The following is a 23,636-nucleotide window of genomic DNA, read 5'->3' as shown; positions in this document are numbered from 1 at the left end:
CAAGCTTGTGCAAGATTTGCAGACGTGCCTCTGAAGGTGCCCAAGTGTGAAATAGGTGATGGTACTTGCCAATATTGTGCTAGGGTTGTCCAAGTGTATTGTAGGGGTGCCCAAGAGTGTGATAGGTTTGCCCAAAGAGTGTTCTGGAGTGCTGAACGATATACTAGGGCATGGAAAGAATTTGCTAGTTGTGTCCAACAGTATCCTAGTGTGCACAGGTGTGGCAGGTGTGTCCAGGTGTGCACAGGAGTGTATTACGGTTGTCCAGAGTGTGACAGAGGTGCCCAGGTATGTGCTAGGGCAGGCCAGAGTGTGACAGAGGTGCCCAAGTGTGTGCAAGGGCAGGCCAGAGTGTGATAGATGTGCCCAAATGTGTGCTAAGGGTGACACGAGTGTTATAGGGGTGACCAAGCATGAGGTAGAGATTAGCAGGAGTGTGCTATGGTGTCAAAGGTGTGCAAGGTGTGACGAAGAGTGGGTGAGGGTTGCTCAAATGTCTGCTGGTTTTGCCCATAACGTGCTTGTGTGCCAAAATGTGTGCTAGGATTGCCCAACAGTGAGTTATTGGATGGCAGCAGTGTGATAACGGTGTCAAGGTATGTGAAAAGTTGCAGAAGTGTGGTCTAGGGGTGCCCAAGAATGTTCGGGTTGTCCAGGTCAGTGCTAGGCGTGAGCAAGTGTGTACTGGTGCACACAGGTGTGTGCTAAGGATGCCCAGAATGGTCTAAGGCTGCCCAAATGCACGATTGTTGAGCCCATAGGTGCTCGAATGCCAAAGAGTGTGCCAGGGGATGGTAGCAGGTGCTAGGGGTTCTCAAGCATGTGGAAGGTTTAGAGAAGAGTGTCCTACGGTGCCCAGGAGTGTGCTAGGTGATGATACATGTGTGCTAGGGAGGCCTAGATTGTGCTAAGGTTGACCAAGTGTAGAGTAGGTATGCACAGAGTATTATAGGGGTGACTGAATGTATGCTACGGGTGGCCAAGAGTTTACTAGCGGTGCCCAAGACTGCAAGGGAGGCCCACACTGTGCTGGCAGTGGGCAAAAATCTGTAAAGTGCAGGCAAGAGTGCTCTATGGTGTCAAAGTCAGTGATAGGGTTTTGCCAGAGTGGTCAAGGGCTGCCCAAATGTGTGCTTGTTGTGCCCAAGAGTGTGATATGTGTGCCAAAGAGTGTTCTGTGTAGCCCAACTGTGTACTAGTGAAGGCAAGAATTTGCTAGTGGTGTCCAAGCTCGTGCTGGTTTAGAGAACAGTGTGCTTGTGTTGATCAGTGCATGCTAGTGGTGCCAAAGTGTGTGCTCAGTGTTCCCAGCGTGGGCTAGGGCTGTCCAAGCGTTTTCTAGAGAATGACAAAAGTGCGCTACAGATGCCCAAATGCGTGCTAGGAATGCCCAAGTGTGTGCTGGGGTGCCCAAGGGCCTTTTAGGCGTGCAGGTGTGCGTTAACGGTGACCAGAGTTTGACTGGGGCGAAGCAGAGGGTGCCACGATTGCCTAAAAACATAATAGGGGTGACCAAGAGTGATCTAGTGGATGGCAGCAGTTTGCTAGGGGTGCCCAAGCATGTGCAAGGGTTGCAGAAGTGTGTCCTACGGGTGCCAAATAGTGCACCAGGGATGTCACAGCGTGTTCAAGGGGTGCCCAAGACTGTTCTAAGTGTGGCCAAACATGTGCTAGGGGATTGGAGTAGTGTGCTAGAGTGTCCAAGTGTGTGGTATGAGTACCCAAGATTAGGCTTGGGTTGCCAATTGGTATACTTGTTGTGCCACAGAGTGTTATAAATGTGCCCAAGTATGTACTAGTGTTGGCCAGAATGTGACAGAAGTGCCCAGGTGTGTGCTAGGGCAGCCCAAATGTGATAGGGGTGTCCAGGGTATTATAGGGGTGTCCAAATCTGCGCTAGAGTTTAGCAGGAGTGTGCTAAGGTGTCACGTGTGTGAGACTGGTGCCAAAGAATGGGCTTGGGTTGCCCAAATGTCTGCTTGTTGTGCCTATACTGTGCTTGTGTGCCCAAGAGGTGCTAGGATTGCCCAAGATTGAGCTATTAGATGGCAGCAAGTGATAGGGGTGTCCCAAACATGTGCAAGGTTGAAGAAGTGCGCACTAGCGGTGCCCAACAATGTGCTTGAGTTGTCCAAGTGTATGTTAGGAGTACCGAAGAGTGTGCCAGGTTTGCCCAAGAGTGTATTACAGGTGCTGAAGACTGTACTCGGGGATGGCAAGAGTTTGCTAGTGGTGTCCAAGACTGTGATGGGGTGCAGAGGTGTGTAATAGGTGTGCCCAAATCTGTTCTAGAAGATAGCCACAGTATGATACGGGTGACTGAACATTTGCTAGGGCATGGCAAGTATGTGCTAGGCTGCCCAACTTTCTACTAGTGGTGTCGACGAGTTGGCTAGTTTACCCAAATGAGTGCTTACAGTGCTCGAAGTGTGAAAGCTGTGACCAAGAAGATGCTAGGATTTCCCAAGTGTCGGGTAGAGGTGTCCAAGTGTGATACTGGGGTATGGAAGAGAGCACTAGGGATGCCCAAGTGCATACAAGGGTTGTCCAAGCGTGTGATAGGTGATGGCACGTTTGTTCCAGGAGTGACCAGAATGTGCTAGTATCGCCCTCGAAGGTGTTAGGATTAGTCAAGTGTGTGCTGGGGATGGGCAAGAGGGTACAAGAGGTGCCTGGAGTGTGTTGGTGTACCAAAAAATATTCTGGGATGCCCCAAATTGTACTCGGGATGGTATGAATCTGCCAGTAATATCCAAGAGTGTTCTTGGTTGTGCAAATGCATGCTCGGGGAGCCCCGTATTTGCTGGAGATGACAAAGAGTCTTCTCAGTGTAGCCGTGGTGTGAACGGTTTGTCCAAGAGTGTGCTTGGGAATGGCATGCCCAAGAGTGTACTAGGAGTGAGTAAGTGTGCGCTGTGGGCGCCCAACAGTTTGCGAAGGGTGACCAAAAGTGTTGGAGGTGTTACCAAGAGTGTTTTGGATGTGCACAAGAGAGCAATTTTTTTTAACCAAGGCTGCCCAAAAGTGTTCTCGCGATGGACAAATGTGTGCTAGAGGTGGCCAAGGGTGCATTCGGTCTGGGTCACTGGAGCTGTGAGGCTGCGGTGCTAACCACTACGCCACTGTGCCGCCCTTGCTAGGAATGCTAGTGTGTGCTAGGAATGCGCAAGCGTGTAATTGAGGTGACCAAGCATGTACGATGTGTGCCCAGAGCGTGTCATGGGTGCCCCAGGGAGTGTTAAGTGTGCCCAAGAGTGAATTGAGGTGCCCAAGAGTGTGATAGATCTTCTCCGATTGTGATGGGCTAATCAAACATATGCGAGGGGATGGTGGGAGTGTGCTAGGATGTATAGGTACCAGCTCAAGATGACAAATGTGTGCTTGTTGTATCCAGAGTGTTATTAGTGTACCCAAGAATGTGCCATAGATTCTAAAGAATGAGCTGGGTGATGGCAGCACAGTTCTAGGGGTGCCCATGTGTGTGCTAAGGAGACATGAGAGTGCCCTCAGGGTGCCCAGGAGTGTCATAGATGAGGCAACTGTGTGTTAGAAAGATCCATATTGTTCTACAGCTGCCCAAGCGTGTGATAGGGATGTCATGAGTGTGCTGGGGAACACAACATTGTACTGATGGTGCCTGTTGTATGCTAGATGTGCAAACGAGTGTAATCAATGTGCCCAGAGCGTGATAGAAGTGAAGATGAGAGTGCTGGGGGAAGGGTAAGACTGTTCCAAGGATGCCCAAGACTGTGATAGGGGTGAGCAAGTGTGTGCTGGGAGAACCGAAGAATATGCTCGGGGTGCCCAGGAGTGTGCTAGGTGATGGCAAATGTATGATAGCCGTGCCCACAATGTTCTAAGGTTGCCCAAGAGCGTAGTCGGGGTTCCCAAAAGCCGGTGGGGATGGCAAGTGTGTGCCAGTGGTGTCCAATAGTATGATGCGTTACACAAGTGTGTGATAGGGGAGCGTGGTGCATGCTAGATGTGCCAAAGAGAATGACCAGTCCAGAGTGTGCTAGCTCTGTCCAAGAGTGTGCTACAGAATGACAAGTATGTGCTGCGGATGCCCAAGAGTGTGCTAGGAGAGTGCGAGCGTGTGCTAGGTGTGCCCAAACATGTAATAAGTGTGTCCAAACATGTGCTAAGGGATGGCAAGTGTGTTCGACTGCATACCAGAGGTACCAACGAGTGTGCTCTGTGTGCCTAGTTTGCCCAAGTACACAAGAAATAGGAGCAGAAGTAGACAATATTGCCCATCGAGTCTGCTCTGCTGTTCAATATGATCATGGTTGATCTTGGGCTTCATTTCCACTTTCCTGCCCGTTCTCCATACCCCTTGATTCCCTGCAAGACCAAACATCTATCTATACCAGCCTTAAATGTATTCAACGAAGGAGCATCCACAGCCCTCTGGGGTTACGAATTCCAAAAATTCACAAGCCTTTGAGTGAAGTAATTTCTCCTCATCTCAGTCCTGAATGATTGACCCCTTATCCTGAGACTGTGTCCCTGTGTTCTAGATTCCCTGACCAGTGGGAACAATCTCCCAGCTTCTACCCTGTCAAACTCTTTCAGAATCTTATAAGTCTCAATTGGATCGCCTCTCATTTTTCTAACCTCCAGAAAATTTAGGCCCAATTTACTCAGCCTCTCATCAGAGGACAACCCCATCATCGCAGGGACCAGTCACGTGAATCTTCACTGCACTGCCTCCAGTGCAAGTATATTATTTCTTAAATGTGGAGACCAAAACTGTACACGGTGTTCCAGGCCCGGTCTCACCAAATTCCTGTACAATTTTAGTAAGACTTCTTTATTCCTGTAGTCTAATCCCCTTGCAATATCGGCCACCATGTCATTTGCCTTCCTAATAGCCTGCTGCACCTGCATGTTGACTTTCTCTATTTCTCGTACGAGTACCTCGAATTCGCTCTGAACATCAACACATACAAGTTTCACACCTTTTACATATATTCTGCTTTTGTATTTTTGTGACCAAAGTTAACGATTTCAGGAGTGTGTTAGGTGATAGCAAGTGGGTGCTAGTGGTATCCATAGGTATGCTAGGGTGCCTGAAAGTATGGTGGGGATGCCCAGTGTATGCTAGATGCGTGCGATCAGTGTGCTCAAAGAGTGCTGGTTGTGACAGGTGTACCCAAGTGTGTTCTAGGTGTGCCTAAAATGTGATAGATCTGTCCAAAAGTATGCTAGGGAATGACAAGAGTATAATACGCGTTCCCAAGAGTGTGCTAAGAGTGGGCAGGTTTGTGATAAGTGTACCCAAGACTGTGATAAGCATGATAAAACATGTGATGGGGGATGGCAAGTGTGTGCTCGGGTGTCCAAGTGTCTTGTCGGGGTGCCCAAGAGGGGGCGAGGTCACCCAAATGTGTGCTAGGAGCTCCCAGATAGTGCCAGATGTGCCCAAAAGTGTGGTAGTGTGCCTAGGAGTGTGTTGGATGGGCCAAGAGTGTACTAGGGATCTCTGAGAGTTAACTTGCTCTGCCCAAGAGTGTGCTAAGTGATGGTAAATGTATACTAAGAGTGACCAGAATGTTCTAGGGTTGCCCAAGTGTTGACCACCGGTGTCCAGGAGAGTAGTTGCGATCCCCGTAGTGTGATAGGTGTGCAGAAGACTCTTCTGGTATGCCCAAGACTGTACTCAGAGTTGGCTATAGTGTGCCAGGGGTGTCCAAGATTGTGATGGGGTGCACATAGTGTGCTCGGGTAGCCCGGTATGTAGTAGAGGTGCCAAATAAAGTGTTCAGTGCGCCCAGATTGGATAGGCTTGTCAAATAGGGTGCTGGAGAACGACAAGAGTGTTCTCTGGGCGCCCAAGAATGTGATAGGAGTTGGCAAGTGTGTGATGCGGGTGGCCAAGAGTTTGATGGAGGTGCCCAAGATTGTAATGGAGGTGTCCAAGTGTCCGCTAAGAATGACCAGGACCATGATAGGGGTGCCCAAGCCTATGTTAGCTGGGGACAAACATGGGCTAGGCAATGGCAAGTGTGTGATAGGGTGTCCAAGTGTCTGCGAGGTGTTACCCAGAGGGGCCAGTTTGCCCAAATGTGGGTTTGTAGTGCCCAAGAAGGTGGTAGGAGTGGTCAAGAGAGTGGTAGTGGTGCCCAAGTGTGTGCTGGGGAAGAACAAGAGTTAATTAGGCAGGCCCAAGAGTGCAGTTGGAGTGCCCAGAATGTTGTAAGAGTGCTGAAGTGTGTTCTAGGGTGCCCAAGAGTGTACTCGAGGATCTCAAGAGTATTTCAGTGTGTCATGGGGTGCAGAAGAATGCGCCAGTGGAGCCCGCTGTTTAATAGAAGTGACGAAGAGAGTACTCAATGTATCCAGAGGGAGCTATGGCTGTCCAAAAGTGTGCTAGAGAATGAAAAGATTGTGATTCAGGTTCCCAGGAGTGCGATAGGAGTGAGCACGTGCGTGACAGTGGTGTCCAAGAGCATGCTAGGGGTGCTCAAGTGTGCTCTAGCTGCGCCCAGGAGCGTGATAGATGATGGCAGCTGTGTGCTGGGAGTGCCCAGAATGTTCTGGAGTTGCCAAAGAGTATGTGAGTGATGCTGAAGTGTGTTCTGGTGTGCCCAAGAGTGTACTCGGGGATTCTAACAGTAGGCCAGTGGTGTTCAAGAGTGGGATGGCGTAAATGGGAGTGTGATAGAGGATCCCAGTGAGTGATAGATGTGCCAAAGAGAATGATCAGTGAGCCCAGCGTGTGCTCGCCTGTCCAGGAATGTGCTATGGAACGACAAGTATGTGAGATGGGTGCCCAAGAGTATGCTAGGAAAGAGCATGTGTGCACCAGAGTGCCCAACTGTGTGCTAGGGGAAACAGACATGTGCTAGCGGATGGCAAATGTGTTTAGTGGGTCCCAGTGTCTGACAGGGGTTACCCAGAATACGCTCCTTTCCCAAATGTGTAATTGGAGAGCCCAGAGTGTAATTGGGGTGCCAAATTATGTTCTGGGGTAGTGGCAGTTGTGGCCAAGAGTGCAATAGGTGATGGCATGTGTGCAATTGCTGTGTGCACAATAATAATGGGTTTCCTAAGAGTGAGTTAGTGGTGGACAACTATGTGTTGCGTTTCCCTGAAGTGTACTAGGGGTGCTAAAGAGGATGATTCGCGTGCTCAGAGTATGATAGGGTGTCAAAGAGTGTTGTGGGCTGCCCAAGAGTATACTCAGGGATGACAGAAGTGTGCCAGCGGAGTCCAAGAGTGTGCAGGGGTACACAAGAATGTGATAGCGGAGCCCAGTTTATGCTACAGCTGCCAAAAAGAATGTTCAGTATGTCCAGACTGCGCTCAGATTGTCCAAGAGTGTGTGCTAGAAAATGACAAGAGTGTGATATAGCTGCCCAAGAGTGAGCAAGTGTGTGCTAGGGGATAGCAAACCTGTACGAGTGTGTCCAAGTGTCTGTTAGGTGTGCCTGACAGTGTGCTGATTTTCCCAAATATGTGCTCAGAGTACCCAGGGTGTGCTAGTAGTGAAGCAAGTGTGTGATTGGGATGCTGAAGAGCACGTTAGGGGTGCCTTACAGTGTTCTAGACCTACCTAAGAGTGTGCTAGAGATGGCAAGAGAGTACTAGGTTTGTCCAAGAAGATTCTGGGGACGCCCAAAATAGCTCTGTGGTGCCCAAGAGTGTGAGAGAAGTGAACAAACATGTGCTAGGGGAGGAAAATGTGCTCTATGGTGTCCACGTATCTGCTAGGAGAGCCTAAGTGTGGGCTAGTTTCCCTAAACGAGTGAAAGGTGTGCCCAGAGAGTGAAAGGTGTGCCCAAGGAGGCCATAGGTATTCCCAAGTGTGTGATAGTGGCGTACAAGTGTGTACTAGGTGATGGCAGGTGAGCACTCGGAGCGCCCAGAATGTTGTAGGGTTGCACACTCATGTGTTTATGGAGTGATGGGTGTGCCCAAATTTGTACTGGGATGTCCAGGAGAGTGATTCGAGTTCCCAGAATGTGACAGGACGCTGACGAATGTTTTGGGGTACCCAATAGTGTCCTCGGGGATGGCAAAAATGTGCTAGTGCTGTACAAGAGTTTGCAAGCGGTGCCCAAGAGTATTCCCGGTGTGCCCAAGAGCATTTAGTTATGCCAAAGAATGCTCTAGGTGTGTCAAAGAATGCTCCAGGTGTGTCTAAGCGTGTACTTGGTGTGTTCAAGAGTGTTCTTGGTGCGCCCAAGAATGTGATAGGTGTGTCGAACAGAGTGATGGTGTGTCCAAGAGTGTAATAGCTGTGGACAAGCATGTACTAGGGATGCACAAGTGCGGGTTCAGGGGTGGCCAAGTGTGTATAGGTATACCCAAGTGTGCACTTAGGGTGCTCAGAGTGTGATTGGGGTGAACAAACGTGCTAGCGATTAGCAGGAGTTTGCTAGGTTATCTACGTTTGTTATAGGGGTGCCAAAGTGGGGGTTAGGTCTACCCAAATGTATGCTGGTTTCACGCAGAGTGGGCCCGGTTGTCCACGAATGTGCCATGTGTGCCCAAAACATAGCGAGGTGATGGCAGAAGTGTGTTAACCATTCCCAAGCCTGAGTTGGGTTGCAGTGGTGTCCAAGAGTGTGATGGGGTGCACAAATGTGTAATCTTTGTGTTCTTGTTCTTGTGTTCTTGGTGTATCCTGGTGTATGCTAGATGTGGTCAAGGTATGTGCTCTGTGTGCCCAGTGTTTGATAGGCGTGACCAATTGTGATGAAGGTAAGGGTGTACTATGAGTGCATAAATTCTGTTAGGGTTGTTCTTGTGAGTGCTAGGTAAGCCCAAGAGTGTACTAACAGTACCCAGAGTATGCTATGACTGTCCAAGAGTGTGCAAAAGAATAACATGAGTGTTCTACGTGTGCCAAAGAGAGTGCAGGGAGTGAGCAAGTGTTTCCTAGAGGTAAACAAACATGTGCTCGTGGATGGCAAATATGAGCTAGGGTGTCCAAGTGTCTGTTAGGGCTTCCCAATATTGGGATAGTTTGCCCAAATGAGTGGTCAGAGTGCCCAGAGTATGATAAGTGTGTCCAAGAAAGTACGAGGGCAGTCCAAGAGGTTGGTGGAGGTGCTCAGGTGTGTAATGGGTGTGCCCAAGAGTGTACTGGGGTGTACGGGTGCCCAAGAGTGTACTATGGCTGCTCAAGGGTGTGCTGGATGATGGCAAGTGTGTGATAGGAGTGCCCAGAATGTTCTAGGGTTGTGCAAATCTGTATTATCGGTACTCAGGTGTATGATGCATGTGCCCAAGAATGGACTAGTGATACTGAAGCATGCGTTTTTGGTACCTAGAGTGTGATCAGAGAACAGAAGAGTGTTCCGGGGTGCCCAGGAGTGCACTCAGGGATGGCACGCGTGTGCCAGTGGTGTCCAAGCGTGTGCTGGTGTGCACAAGAGTGCTCTGGGGTGCCCAGTGTGTGATGTGGGAGCCCAGTGTGTGCTTGGTAATGGCAAGTGTCTGCTAGGATGGCCAATAGTGTAGTGGAGGTGCCCAAGAGTATACTAGGAGTGCTCAAGACTGGACTAGGTGATGGCAAGTGTGTGCTACGACTGCTCAGAAAGTTCTAGGGATGCTCAAGAGTGCGGTAGGGGTGACCAAGTATTTTCTGGGGATGCCCAAGAATGGACTAGGTGAGCGATTGTCGTGCCCAGAGTGTGCGACAGCGGTGTCCAAGAGTGTGCTTGGGGATGTCAAGATTGTGCCAGTTGTGTCCAAGTGTGCAATGGGGTGCACCAAAGTGTGCTGGGGAGCTCAAAGTTTCCTAGCGATGACAAAGACAGTGTTCAGCGTGCTCAGTGTTTGTTAGGGTTGTCCAAGAATGTGTACTGGAGAATGACAAGAGTGTGCTACAAATGCACATGAGTGTGATAGGAGTGTGTAAGTGTGTAATAGGTATGCCCATTAGAGTGATGGGGTGACCAAAAGTGATCAAGGGGTTCTGAGTGTCTGCTAGAGGTGGGCAAGGTGTAGTGCTTGGTGTTCCCAGAGTATGGTAGGCGTGCCCAAGAAGGTGCAAGTTGCTGGCAAGCCTATGCTCTGAGCGCTGAGATTGTGCGAGGGTTCCCCAAACGTGTGCTAGTGGTAACTCAGAGTTTACTGGGGTGCACAACGGTGTAATTGTGGTGCCCAGTGTAATTTGGAGGTGCAAACGAATGTGGTCAGTGTGCCCATAGTGTGATAGGGGTGACGATGAGTGTGCTAGGAGATGGCAACAGTGTAATAGGGGTATCCAAGTTTGTGATGGAATGCCCAAAATCTTTCTAGGTGTGCCCAAGTGTCTGACAGAGGTGCCCAAGGGAGTGCTCAGTGTACCCAGAATGTATTAGTTGTGACCAAGTGTGTGATAGATGACAGCAAGTATGTGCTAGGAGTGCCCAGATTGTTGTAGGGTTGTCGAAGTGTTTGCTAGGGATGCCCAAGAGTGTACTATTGGTGTCCCAGAGTATTATGGGGAACACAGAATTGTGATGTTAAGCGCCGTGTGTGATAGAAGTGCTAAAGAGCGTGCTCAGTGTGCCCAGAGTGACTGGGGCTGATCAAGAAGCTGCTAGAGAATGGAAAGAGAGCGTTACAGATGCACAAGAGCATGTCTGGAGTGAGCAAGATGGTGCTAGGTGTGGCAGATGGTGTTGATATTGGTCAACAGCGTGCTAGGTGCTCCAAAGTGTGTGACAGATGTATCCAGGTGTGTGACAGACGGGACCAAACATTTGCTTGAGGTTGGCAGTAGTGATGTAGGGTGTTAAGCGTGTTACAGGGGTGCCCAAGAGTGTGCTTGTGTGGTCTAGAACGTGCTAGATGTGACCAGGAATGGTCTATGGGATGGCAGCAGGTGTCAGGGGTGTTCAGGCATGCGCAAGGGTTGCAGAAGTGTGTGATAAGTGATGGCAAGTGTGTATTATCAGTGATCAGATTGTGCTCGGTTGTCCAACTGTATCCTGGGGTGCCCAGAGTGCGCTAAGGTGCCCAAATATATGCTAGGGGTGTCAAAAATGTGCTAGAGTTTGGCAGGAGTGTGATAGGTTGTCAAGTGTGTGATACAAGTGGCAAAGAGTGTGCTCAGTGTGCGATAGGGCAATTCCAGAGTGAGCTAGAGAATGATAAGTATGTGCTACGGATAAACAAGAGTGTGCTAGGAGAAAGCAAGTGTGTTATAGAGGTGACCAAGAGAGTATTAGGTGTGGCCAGATGGTGACAAGAGGGACTAATAATGTTCTAGGGTACCCAAGAGTGTACTTGAGGATGGCAAGTGTGTGCCAGTTGTGTCCAAGAGTGAGCTTGTGTACAGAAGGGTGTGCCATGGGAGACCAGTGTATGCCAGAGGTGCCCAAGAATGTTATTTGTGTACCCGAGAGTGTACTAGGTGTACAGAATTATGTGCTAGGTGTGACAAAGAGAATTCTAAGTGTGTTCAGGCGTGTGCTAGGGGACGGCAAGTGTCTGATAGGGGTATAGAGAAGTGTCATGGATTGCCAAAAGTGTGCCCAAGAGATTAATAGGGTGCCCAAGAGTGTGCTAGATGAAGGTAAGTGTGCGCTATTGGTATCTAGGGCATAATAGATGTGACAAAGAGCGTCATCAGTGTGCACACATAGTCTTATACCTGTCCAAGAGTATGCTAGAGAATGGCAAGTGTGTGCTACTTGTGCCCAAGAGTGTACGAGAGGTAGCCAAGTGTGTACTAACGGTGCCCAAGTGTGGGCTACTTGGCCTAATTCTGTGCACGGAGTGCCAGAGTGTGATAGATGTACGTAAGAAGGTGCTAGAATACCCAATAATGTGATGAAGTGAGCAAAATGTACTAGGGATGCCCAAGAGGATGCTCAAGGAGACCAAAGATGTGCTAGGGGTTGGCAGAAGTTTGATAGGCTATCTAGGTGTGTGATAGGGGTGGCAAAGTGCGGGCTAGGTGTGCCCAAATGTGTGCTTATTCTGCCCAGAGGGCGCTCAGTGTGTCCACGCACATGCCACGTGTGCCCAGGAATGAGCTAGGGGATGGCAGCAGTTTGCTAGGTATGCCCAAGTGTGTGATGGCGTTGCAGTAGAGCACAAAAGTGTGATGGGGTGCAGAAAGGTGTCGTCGGGGTGACCAGTATATGCTCGAGATGCCAAACATTATGCTCAGTGTGTCCACAGTGTGATAAGGTTGCCCAAGAGTGTGATAGGAGATGGCAAGAGATTCATATGAGTATCCAAGAGAGTGATGGAGTGCCAAAATGTGTTCTTGGGGTGCCCAAATGTGTGCTCGACATGTACAAGGGGTTGCACAGTGCGTGCCGAGAGTGTGACAGAGCTGTCCAAGAGTGTGCTAGAGAATGACAAGAGTATGCTCGGAGTGAGCCAGTGTGTGATAGGTGTGCCAACGAGCATGCTAGCGGTGGCCAAGAGGGTTCTAGGGGATGGAAAGGGTGTGTGAGGGCAAGGGAAGTGTGTGGTAGTTATGTCCAACAGTGTGATGGGGTGACCAATAGGATTCCAGGGTTGCCTAAGTGTATGCTAGAGGTTACCAAGGGGGTGCTCCTTGTGCCGAGAGTGTGATAGGTGATTCCAAGTGTGTGATAAGCAAAGGCAAGCGTGTACTAGGAGTGCACAAATTGCACTAGAACTGTTCAAGTAAGTAATAGGGGTGACCAAGAGAGTACTCGTGGTGCCCAGAGTGAGATAGGGCTGTCCAAGTGTGTGCTAGAGAATGATAAGTGATTTCTACGCGTGCCGAAAGGTGTGCTATGAGTGAGCAAGTGTGTGGGATGACAAAGACTGTACTAGATGTGACCAAACAAGAGTGTGATAGAGTTGCCAAAGAGATGGCAAATATGCACTCAAGTGTCAAAGTGTCTGCTAGGGATGCCCAAGAGTGGGCTAGTTTGCCCCAATGTGTGATCAGAGTGCCCAGTGTGTGATATGTGCGCCCAAGAATATCCTAGGGCTGCCCAAGAGTGTTACAGAGATGCCAAAGGGTGTAATATGCGTCCCCAAGTGTGTACTGCGGTGCCCAAGAGTGTACTAGGGATGAGCAAGGGTGTACTAGGGGTCATGTTAGTGTACTAATTGATGGCAAGTTTGTACTAGTAGTGACCAGAATGTTCTATGGTTGCTCAAGAGCAAGAGGGGTGCCCAAGTTTGTAATGGAGCAGCCAAAGAGTATACTAGGCGTGCCCAAGGGTGCACTTGGGGTACACAGAGTGTACTTGGGCAAGGAAAGAGTGTGCAAGTGGTGTCCAGGAATCTGATGGGGTGCACAGGTATGTGCGAGGGGAGCCTGATGTGTCTTTTAGGTGCCATAGGAGATGATCCGATTTCCCAGAATGTAGGGTTGTCCAAGACTGTGCCAGAGAATGACAAGTGTCTGCTACAGCTACCCGAGTGTGAACTGGGGGTTAGCAAATGTGTGCTAGCTGTGACCAAGAGAGTGAGGGAGTGGCCCGACAGCGTGCAGGGGTACCCAAGAGTATGCTTGGTAAAATCAAGTACGTGCTAGGGTGTCTGGTAATAGCTAGAGGTGCCAAAGAGAGTGTTCAGTAATCCCAGTGTGTGCTAGGTTCTGTCCAAGAGTGTGATAGAGAAAGACAAGTGCGGGTCCACAAGGGTGTGCTGGGTGTTAGAAAATGAGTGATGGGTGCACAAGAGTGTACTGGGGTTCCCAATAGTGTTCTAGGGGTGCCCAAGAGTCTTCTAGGGGTGCCCAAGAGTGTGATAGAGTTGCCAAAGAGATTGAAGCTGAAGGCAAGTGAGTGCTAGCATTGAACAAGAGTGCAGTAGGGGTACACAGTGTGTACTGGAGGTGCCAAAGAGATTGATCAGTGTGTACAGTGTGTGATAGGGCTGTCCAAGAGTGTCTTAGAGAATGACAAGAGTGTGCTCCGGCTGTCTAACAGTGTGCTAGGTGCTTGCGGTTCCCAAGAGTTCGCAAGGGATGCCCAAGAAGGCGCTTAGGATAGCTAGACTGTAATACGGGTGCCAAAGAGTGTTCTGGTGTACCCAGGAGCTTACTTGGGAATGGCAAGAAGGTGCTAGTGAGGTCCAAGTGTGTGATGGGGTGCACAAGAGTGTGACGGGCGGCCCAGTGAGCAATAGAGGTGACAAAACGATTTCTCAGTGTGCCCAGAGAATGCTAGGGCTTTCCAAGAGTGTGCTAGAGAATGACAAAAGAGTGTCATGGGTACTGAAGAGTGTGCTAGGAGTAAGCAGGTGTGTGCTAGAGCGTTCAAGTGCTTGCTTGGGTGCCCAAGAGTTGGCGAGTTTGCCCAAATGTGTGCTTGGTGTGTCCAGAATTTGCTCGTAGTGCCCAAGAAGGTGCTAGTGGTGAGCAGGTGTGTGATGGCGATGCATAAGAGTGTACTAGGGGTGACAAAGACTGTAGTAGGTGATGGCAACTGAGGGTGATGAGTACTCAGAATAACCTATACTGTGGTAGGGGTGCCCAAGTGTCAGCTGACAGTGCACAAGTGTATTCTAGGTGTGCCCAGCAGTACACCTGGTGCGCCCAGAATGTAATAGTGCTGCCAAAGGCTGTTCTGGAGGGCCAGAGAGTGTACTCGGGGATAGCAAGATTGTATTAGTGTAATGGGGTGAACAAGAGTGTGCTGGGGGATGCAAGTGCCTGCTAGGGGTGCAAACGAGTGAGCTGACATTGTCGAAATGTGTGCTTGTTGTGCCCATTGTGTGCTTGTGTGGCCAAGAATATGCTAAGTGTGACCAAGAGTGTAATAGGGGATGGCAGCAGGTGCTAGGTCTGCCCAACCATGAGAAAGAGTTGCAAAATGTGTCCTCACGTGACCAAGAGTGCGCCAGATTGTGGCAAGTGGGTGCTGGTAGTGCCTATATTCTGCTAGAGTTGTCCAAGAGTGTACTGGGGGTGCAGAAGAATAGGCTAGGGTTGTCAAATGTCTGCTTGCTGTGTCCATACTGTGCTTGTGTGCCCAAAAATGTAGTAGGTGTGACCAGGAGTGAGATATGGGATAATAGCTGTGTGATAGAGGTGCCCAAGCACGTGCTAGTTTTGCTGACGTGTGTCCTAGGGTGGGCTAAGAGTGTGCTAGGTGATGGTACGTGTGTGATAGGAGTACACAGTTTGTGTTAGCATTGTCCAAGTGAGCGTCAGGGATGTCCAAATATGTAATAGGTGTGCCAGGTTCTGTGCTCAATGTGTCCAAGTGTCCATGAGGGATGCCAAAGTGTGTTTTGGGGATGCCCAAGTGCATGATAGGGGTACCCAGAGTGTGTTAGGGGTGCCCAGAATGTGCTATGTGTGGCCAATCATGTGCTTGGCGATACGAATAGTGAGCCATGGGCGATCAAGTGTCTGATAGGGGTACTCAACAGTGGATGGCAATAGTATGCAAGGGAGATGCAGATTGTGCTATGGGTGCTCAAGCCAGTAATAGGTATGCCAAGAGTGTGCTAGGTGGGTCCAGATGTGTGCTAGGGGTGCCCAAATGTGTGTTCAGTGTTCCCAGAGTGCGATGGGTCTCCACGAGTGTACTGGGGTGCCCAAACGTGTCCCAGGTGTGACCAAGAGTGTGCTAGGTGATTGCAGGTGTGTTCTGAGAGTGCCCAAATGTGACAAGTGTATCCAGGAGTACGGTAAGTGTGACCAAGAGCTTGCTCGGGGTCAAGAAGAGTGTACTTGATGTGCCCAAGGATGCGTTTGGAGTAACACAGGTATTATTGGAGTGCCTAAGAGTGTTCTGGTGTGCTGGCAAGTGTATTCGTGGATGGCAAGAGTGTGACACTGGTCTCCACGTGTGTGCTGGGGTGCACAAGATTGTGCAAGGAGACCTAGTGTGTAATGGATGTGCCAAAGAGGGTGCTCAGTGTGCCCAGACTGTGCTCGGGTTGTCCTAGAGTGAGCTACAGAATGACAGAAGTGTGTTACAGGTGCTCAGGAGTATGCTGGAGTGAGCAAGTGTGTGCTAACGTTGCCAAGAGCATGCTAGGCCTGCCCATATGTGTGCCCAGAATGGATAAATGTGCAGAAGAGTGTGATTGGTGTGCACAAGGATGTTCTAGGGGTGCCAGATGTGTATTAGAGGTGGCCAGCGGGCTGCACATAGTGCCTAGACCGTGCAAGGTGTGCCCAAGTATGTGATAGCAGAGGGCAAGTGTGTGCTAGGAGAGCCCAGCTCGTGCTATTGTTGATCAAGAGAGTGATAGTGTTGCGAAGTGAGTAATAGGTGTGCCTAGATTGTGCGAGCTTTGATCAGGTGTGTGATGGGGTGACTAAGAATGCACAAGGGCCGCCCAAAAGTGTACTGGGGTGGCCAGTGTGTGCTGGGCGTGCCAAACAGAGTGATCAGTTTTCCCATAGTTTGCTAGGGATGGCTAAGTGTGTGATAGAGAATGAAAAGTGCGTGGTAGGAGTGCCCAAGCATGTGCTGAGAGTAAGCAGGTGTGTGCTAGGTATGCCCACGACTGTGCTTGTGGTTATAAACATCTGCTAGCAGATGGAAAGTGTCTGTTAGGGCTGTCCAAGAGTGAGCTAGTTTTCCCAAAAGCGTAATTGGAGTGCCCAGAGTGTGCTAGGTGTGCCCAAGAGTGTGGTAGAGTTGCCCAAGATTGTACTGGGTTTGCCCAGGAGTGTACTCAGGGCTGGCAAGTGTGTGCTACTGGAGCCCATTGTGTGCTAGAGGTGACAAATAGCATGTTCAGTTTGTCCAGATTGTGAGAGGTTTATCCAAGACTGTACTGGAGAATGGCAAGTGTGATGTACAGGTGCCCAAGAGTGTGCTAGGTGTGAGCAAGATGGCCCCATGAGCTGGCTAGCCATGCCCAAGAGCTTACCAGGGGTGCCCAAGAGTGTGCTGGTGATGCCAAGTGTGTGATAGGTGTCCCAAAGGACGCGCTCGTGGTACCCAAGAGTGTGGTAGTGGCGCCCAAGTTTGTGATGTACGTTACCAAGAGAGCAATAGGGGTGCCCAAGACTGTACTTGATGATGGCCAGTGTGTGCCAGGAGTGCCTTGAATATTCTAAGGTTGCCCAACAGCATGCTAGATGTGCCCAAGAGTGTTCGAGATGTGCGCAAGTGTTTTCTAGGGGTTCCCTAGAAAGTGCTAGGGGATGGAAAGAGGTTTGTACAGTAGTGTGCTGGTGTGCCCAACAGTGTTCTAGGGGTGCCTAATTATGTGTGCTAGAGTATCCGAGCATTTACTCGGGGTACCCAAGTGGGTGCTAGGGTTACTCAGAGTGTGATGAGGTGGCCAAACATGTGGATGGGGATGGCAGCAGTGTGCTAGGGATGCCCTAGCGCGTAATAGGTTTGTTGAAGTGCTTCTTAGTGCTGCCCAAGTGAGAGCTAGATGATGGCAAGTGTGTGATGGATGCTGTAGGGGTGTCCAAGGGCATACTGGAGTGCCCAAATGTGTTTATTTAAGGTAACCAAGAATGTGATCGACAGGCCAAATGCAGGTGCTTGGTGTGCTCGGTGATTGTTAGTGATACCCAGGTGTGTGCCACCTGAAGGCAAGTGTGTGATACAGATTGTGCTGGGGTTTTCAAGTGGGTGCTCAGTGCCCCCAACAGGGCATTAGGGGTGTTCAGACTACGATAGTGGGACATAGTGTGAACCAGAGGTGCACATTTATAAGTGGTGCACAGATTGTAATTGGTCTGTCCAAGAGTGTGTTAGAGAATGCCAAGGTAGCTATGGGTGTCTAAGAGAGTGCTAGGTGTGATGAAGTGTGTGCTCGCTGTGCTCAAGAGTGCACTAGGCGTTCCCAACAGGACGCTTAGGGTGACCAGAGTGTAATAAGGGTGCTAAAGAGTGTTCTGCGGTACGCAAAACTATACTTGGGGGTGAGAAGAGGGTGCTAGTGGCGTCCACGTGTGTGATGGGGTGAACAATAATGTGATGGGCGGCCCAGTGAATAATAGAGATGCCAAAGAGATTGCTAAGTGTGCCCAGAGTGTGCTAGGGCTGTCCAGGTGTTTGCTAGAGAAGGAAAAGAGTGTGCTGCGGGTACCCAAGAGTGTGCTAGGAGTGAGAAAGTATGTGATTATTGTACCCAAATCTGTACTCGGTGTGCCCAAGAGTGTTCTGCTGTGTCCAAGAGTGTACTGGGGTGCCCAAGAGTGAGCTAGTTTGCCAAAAAAATTTGTGCTTGGCGTCTCCAGTATGTGCTACATGTGCCCAGGTTTGTGTTGGATTCACCAAGAGTGTGCTAGGAATGAACAAGTGTGTGATACTGGTCACTGGGAGGGTGCTAAGTGTGAGCAAACATGTGCTGGGGGTGACAATTGTATGCTAGAGGATGGCAAGTGCGTGCAAGGATGCCCAGGTGTCTGCTCGGGCTGCCCAAGAGTGGGTGAGTTTGCCCAAATGCGTAGTTGGAGTGCCCAGAGTGTGTGAAGTGTGCCAAAGAAGGTGATAGGTGTGCCCAGCGTGCACTAGGAGCGCCCAAGACTGTCCTCGGTGATGGCAAGTGTGTGCCAGGAATGCACAGAATTATCTGGGTTTGCTCAAGCGTGTGCTGGAGTGCCTAAGTGAGTGATAGGTGTGCCCAGGGGTCCACTAGGGGTGCCAAGTGTGCACCTATCATGCCCAGAGTATGCCATTGGTGTCCAAGAGTGCTGTGGTCTGCACAAGAGTGTGATAGGGGAGTTTAGTGCATGCTGGAGGTAACAAAGCGAGTGCTGTGTGTCCATAGGGTGATTGGGTTGTCCAAGAGAGTGCTGCTAGAGAATGATAAGAGTGTGATACAGGTGCCCAAGTGTGTGCAACGAGTGAGCAAGTGTCTGCTGGGGGAGGTGGGGGGCGGGGATAAAGAGCATTTTAGGTGTGCCCAAGATTATTCTAGATGTGTCCAATAGAGTAATAGCGGTGACTAAGTGTGTGCTCATGTTTCCAAGTGTCTGCTATGTGTGCTCGGGAGTTGTCTAGTCTGCCGAAATGTGTGCTCAGAGAATGCTCGGAGTGAGCACGTGTGTGGGGTGCCCAAGAGCATGCTAGGGGGCCCAGGAGTGTTCCAGAACAAAGAAAAGAACAAAGAAAATTACAGCACAGGAACAGGCCCTTCGGCCCTCCAAGCCTACGCCGATCCAAATCCTCTATCTAAACATGTCGCCTATTTTCTAAGGGTCTGTATCTCTTTGCTTCCTGCCCATTCATGTATCTGTCTCGATACATCTTAAAAGACGCTATCGTGCCCGCGTCTACCACCTGCGCTGGCAAAGCGTTCCATGCACCCACCACCCTCTGCGTAAAGAAATTTCCACGCATATCCCCCCTAAACTTTTCCCCTTTCACTTTGAACTCGTGTCCCCTTGTAATTGAATCCCCCACTCTGGGAAAAAGCTTCTTGCTATCCACTCTGTCTATACCTCTCATGATTTTGTACACCTCAATCAGGTCCCCCCTCAACCTCCGTCTTTCTAATGAAAATAATCCTAATCTACTCAACCTCTCTTCATAGCTAGCGCCCTCCATACCAGGCAACATCCTGGTGAATCTCCTCTGCACCCTCTCCAAAGCATCCACATCCTTTTGGTAATGTGGCGACCAGAACTGCACGCAGTATTCCAAATGTGGCCGAACCAAAGTCCGATACAACTCGAACATGACCTGCCAACTCTTGTACTCAATACCCCGTCCGATGAAGGAAAGCATGCCGTATGCCTTCTTGACCACTCTATTGACCTGCATTGCCACCTTCAGGGAACAATGGACCTGAACACCCAAATCTCTCTGTACATCAATTTTCCCCAGGACTTTTCCATTTACTGTGTAGTTCACTCCTGAATTGGATCTTCCAAAATGCATCACCTCGCATTTGCCCTGATTGAACTCCATCTGCCATTTCTCTGCCCAACTCTCCAGTCTATCTATATTCTGCTGTATTCTTTGACAGTCCCCTTCAGTATCTGCTACTCCACCAATCTTAGTGTCGTCTGCAAACTTGCTAATCAGACCACCTATACTTTCCTCCAAATCATTTATGTATATCACAAACAACAGTGGTCCCAGCACGGATCCCTGTGGAACACCACTGGTCACACGTCTCCATTTTGAGAAACTCCCTTCCACTGCTACTCTCTGTCTCCTGTTGCCCAGCCAGTTCTTTATCCATCTAGCTAGTACACCTTGGACCCCATGCGCCTTCACTTTCTCCATCAGCCTACCATGGGGAACCTTATCAAACGCCTTACTGAAGTCCATGTATATGACATCTACAGCCCTTCCCTCATCAATCAACTTTGTCACTTCCTCAAAGAATTCTATTAAGTTGGTAAGACATGACCTTCCCTGCACAAAACCATGTTGCCTATCACTGATACGCCCATTTTCTTCCAGATGGGAATAGATCCTATCCCTCAGTATCTTCTCCAGCAGCTTCCCTACCACTGACGTCAGGCTCACCGGTCTATAATTACCTGGATTATCCCTGCTACCCTTCTTAAACAAGGGGACAACATTAGCAATTCTCCAGTCCTCCGGGACCTCACCCGTGTTTAAGGATGTTGCAAAGATATCTGTTAAGGCCCCAACTATTTCCTCTCTCTCTTCCCACTGTAACCTGGGATAGATTCCATCCGGACCTGGGGACTTGTCCACCTTACTGCCTTTTAGAATACCCAACACTTCCTCCCTCCTTATGCCGACTTGACCTAGAGTAATCAAACATCTGTCCCTAACCTCAACATCCGTCATGAATACCGATGCAAAGTACTCGTTTAGAATCTCACCCATTTTCTCTGACTCCACGCATAACTTTCCTCCTTTGTCCTTGAGTGGGCCAATCCTTTCTCTAGTTACTCTCTTGCTCCTTATATATGAATAAAATGCTTTGGGATTTTCCTTAACCCTGTTTGCTAAAGATATTTCATGACCCCTTTTAGCCCTCTTAATTCCTCGTTTCAGATTGTGCCTACAATCCCGATATTCTTTCAAAGCTTCGTCTTTCTGCAGTCGCCTGGACCTTATGTATGCTTCCTTTTTCCTCTTAGCTAGTCTCACAATTTCACCTGTCATCCATGGTTCCCTAATCTTGCCATTTCTACCCCTCATTTTCACAGGCACATCTTCTAGAAGTGCCCAAGAGTTTTCCAGGGGATGGCAAGAGTGTACTAGGTGTGTCCAAGGAAATTCTGGGGGTCCCCAAAATTCTGCAGACACTGCCCAAAATCGTTCTGGGGTGCCCAACAGCGTGCTGCATGACGGCAAGTGTGTACTAGGAGTGTCCAGGTAGTGATAGGGTGATAGTGGTGTCCAAGAGTCTGATAGATGTGTCAAAGAGAGTGATCGGTGTGCCCAGGGTGTGCTAGGTTTGTCCACGACTGTGTGCTACAGAAAGATAAGGATGTGATACAGGTTCCTAAGCATATGCCAAGAGTAAATGTGTGATCGGGTTGCTGAACAGTTACTAGGTGTGCCAAAGACTGTACTGGGGTGCACAGGAGTGTGCTAGGTAAAGGCAATGTGTGCCAGGTGTGCCTAGATTGTGCTTGGGTTGTTCAAGTTATGTGATAGGGTTGCCCAGAGGGTGCTAGGTCTGCCTAAGAGTGTGATACAGAATTATAAGTGTTTGTTATGTGTGCACAAGACTGTGATATGGGTGAGCAAGCTTGTGATAGAGGTGCCCAAGAATTCTCTAGGGCTGCCCACGAGTTTGGTAGTGCAGCTGCCCAAGAGTGTACTAGGTTTGCCCAAGGGTGTACTGAGTGATGGCAAGTGTGTAGTAGGAGTGCCCACTATGTTCTAGGGTTGCCTTCGAGAGTTAGCTGGAAGTGCCCATTATTGTTCTGGGGTGAAAAATAGTGTTCTGCTACGTCCAAGAGTATACTAGGGGATGGCAAGAGTGTGCCAGTGGCTTCCAAGTATGTGCTGAGGTGCACAATAATGTGCTGCGGGAGCCCTGTATGTACTAGAGGTGACAAAGTGCATGCTGAGTTTACCCAGAGTATGTTAGGATTGTCCAAGAGTGTGATAGAGAATGACAAGGGTGTTCTATCGGTGCCCACGAGTGTGATAGGAATGAGCCATGGTATGCTAGGGCTGCCCAAGAGCATGCTAGGGCTGCCCAAGAGCATTCTAGGGGTGCCCAAGAGCGTACTAGGGGTGCCCAATAGTGAGCTAGTTGATGGAAAGTGCGTGATAGCTGTGACTATGAAAGTGCTAGGTTTGCTCAAGACTGCAGTAGTTGTGCACAAGAGTGTACTAAGGGTGTCCAAGTCTGTACTAGGGATGGCAGGTGTGTGCTTGGAGTGCCCTGAATGTTATCTGATTGCCCATGGGAATAGTAGGGTTGCCCACAGAGAATAGGTGTGCACAAGAGATTATTCAGGCATCGCAAGAGTGTGCCTGTGGTGTCCAAGAGCATGCTAAGGATGCCCAAGATTGTTCTAGGTGAGAGCAAGAGTGTTGTAGATGTGACCAAGGGTATTCTAGGGGATGCCAAGAGATTGCGTGGTGTGCCAGAAGTGTTCTAGGTGTGTTTAAGCGTCTGGTAGCTGTGCCAAGCATGTACTAGACATGCCCAAGTGTGTACGAGGGGTGACAGTGTGTGTGCTATGGTGCGCAGTGCGTGATACGGGTGGCCAAGCATGTACTTGGCGATGGTTAGAGAGTGCTAGGTTTGTCCAACAGAGTGATGGTGTGACCAAAAATGATCGAGGGGTGCCCAAGGGAATGATAGATGTGCCTAAGAGTGCACTAGTGGTTCCAAAGTGGGTGCTAGCGCTGCCCTTATGTTTGTTAGTGGCATTCAGAGAATATTGGGGTTTCCAAACATGTGGTATGGGGTGGCAGGAGGATGCGAGGGTATCCAAGTGTGTGCTATGGGTGCCAACATGAGGAATAGGGTTGCCCAAATAGCTGCTTGTTGTGCCCAGAGCGTTATTGGTGTGCCCAAAAAGATACTATGGTTGACCAAGAGTAAGTTAAGGGATGGCTGCAGTGTGCCAGGGATGCGCCAACGTGTTATAGGGTTGCAGGAGTGTGGCCTAGGGGTTCACAAGAGGGTGATACGTGATGGAAGTGTGTGATAGGTGTGTCCAGATTGTGCCATGCTTGCCCAAGTGTGTGATAGTGGTGTCCTGGAGTGTGCTGGAGTGCCCAAGTGTGTGCTCAGGGAACTCGATTTTGTGTTCGAGATGCCCAGGGGGGTGCTCGGTGTGCCTAAGTGTCTAAGGGGTGCCAAGGTCTGAGCTAGGTGAAGGCAACTGTGTGCTAGGAGTGCCCAGATTGTGCGCAGGTTTTTCAAGTGTATGATAGGGGTGTTCTAGGCGTGCACTAGAGTGTGCCAGGGGAGGCCAGTGTGTAATAGATGTGCCAAAGTGCATGCTCAATTTTCCCAGAGCGTGCTAGGGCTGTCCAAGAATATACTGGAGAATAAAAAGAGTGTTCTACTGGTGCCCAAGATAGTGCTGGGAGTACCCAAATTATGCTAGCGGCGTTCAAGTGTGTGATAGGGGTGACCAAGAGTGTCCTAGGAGTGCGCAAGAGGGTGCTAGCGTCGCCAAGCGTGTGTTCGGTGTGCTCAGAGGGTGATAGCGTGCCCAAGTGTGTGATAGAGGTGGCCAAGAAGGTGTCTGTTGTGCTCACAGTGTGATAGGGCTGCCCAAGTATGAGATAGAGGTGGCCAAAGGGGTGATCGGTGTGCTCAGAGTGTGATAGGGCTGCTCAAGTATGTGCTAGGTGATAAGACGTATGGGA

This window comes from Heterodontus francisci, chromosome 33, assembly GCF_036365525.1.
Source record: "Heterodontus francisci isolate sHetFra1 chromosome 33, sHetFra1.hap1, whole genome shotgun sequence".
Lineage (NCBI taxonomy): Eukaryota > Metazoa > Chordata > Chondrichthyes > Heterodontiformes > Heterodontidae > Heterodontus > Heterodontus francisci.
The sequence above is the reverse complement of the archived record's forward strand: the minus strand, read 5'-3'. Positions refer to the sequence as shown.